At 48.1% G+C, this 1,264-nt stretch overlaps 1 protein-coding gene across 1 annotated transcript in view; it reads right to left on the bottom strand.

The window, feature by feature from the left end:
- SIAH3 (siah E3 ubiquitin protein ligase family member 3) overlaps positions 1 to 1,264 on the bottom strand; it is a 75,133-nt gene that overhangs the window by 2,271 nt on the left and 71,598 nt on the right. The window lies entirely within an intron of this gene.

The raw sequence follows: 1,264 nt of genomic DNA, 5'->3' as shown, positions 1-1,264 counted from the left end.
TATGCAGGGGAGGGGCAGCTCCAGGTACGAGGCCCTCGCCTGGCAGCTGTTTCCTAGGCTGCCCCTCAGGTAGAAAGTGTCCCTTCTGCACTAGCTCTGCAAATGTTTTCTGAACTTCAGGTGCCTTTGGGCACTCGCCTCCTCATCTTGCTTCAGTTCGTTCCTGGAGTATAGAGGACAGGGGAGGTCTGTCTTTCACACTCACCACCACTGCTGCCAGAGTTTCTGTCTCCCCTGGCTCAGTGTGGCTAACAACGAAGGCCTGACTGGCTTCCCTTTCTTTAGGGCATGCAGGACACACATGCATGCATATATGAACATACACACACACGTGCACACAGTCACACAAGCAGTACACACGCATGTACACACACATGTGCACACCTCCCCACCCCCACACGGTGCCCTGAGATGGTCACCCTGGTGCTGGAAGTGGCCCGGAAGCAGGGGGAGCCAGGTCAGCTCTGCTCTCAAGTTGTCAGCTCCAGCTGCCAGTTTCTGCATTCTCTTGACGGGAGTGTGAGCTACAGGGGCCCTTACAGTAGCTCCCACCCTGTGCCTGGGTGGCAGCTACTGGGCAGCCTACTGTCACCCATCCTGCACTCCCACCAAGCCTCCCTTCCCCAAGGGGGACAGTGTGTCTTCAGCTATAAAGGAACACGCCATGTTCCAGAATCCTGCTAGTGATGAGTCTGACTTACCCTTTAGCATTAAATACACAGGTATTTCACAAAGTCCATGGAAAGATCCATATTATCTTTCAATTCTATTTTCCCACAAACTTTCTGAAGTACCCTTGTATGGATAAGAGAACTAGTGTGTAGCATCTAATAAATGTTAGGCTTATTGGATGCTTTCTCTCATGGAAAACCCCAAACGTTGTCCCTTTCTCAGTCTCTGCAAAGCCCCTCTCTCTATACAGTCTTTATAATTGTGAGAGAAATATATTATGCTTGTCTTATAAATGAAAATGACTGAGACACAGAGAGGTTGAGTCACTTGCCCAAGGCCACACAGCTCATAAAGGGTGGGAATGGAGTCCAGATCAGCTATAGGTGACAGAGATCAGGGACTGGAAGATCACAGGCTGGATGTCAAAAGACTCTGGTCTATTTCACTATTTGCTTGCCTAGCAGCCTTGATTAAGTCAGTTTTCTTATTGGAAAATATTTATCTCAAGGAGTTGTTAGGAGATCAGATAAAATATCAAGTGTTACATCAAGAAGGCATTTCCATTAAGATGTGGTTTGGAATGAAGATTTTT

Source organism: Galeopterus variegatus, unplaced genomic scaffold, assembly GCF_000696425.1.
Source record: "Galeopterus variegatus unplaced genomic scaffold, G_variegatus-3.0.2 Scaffold1049, whole genome shotgun sequence".
NCBI classification, from domain to species: Eukaryota; Metazoa; Chordata; class Mammalia; order Dermoptera; family Cynocephalidae; genus Galeopterus; species Galeopterus variegatus.
This window is presented reverse-complemented; position numbering and strand designations above follow the sequence as displayed.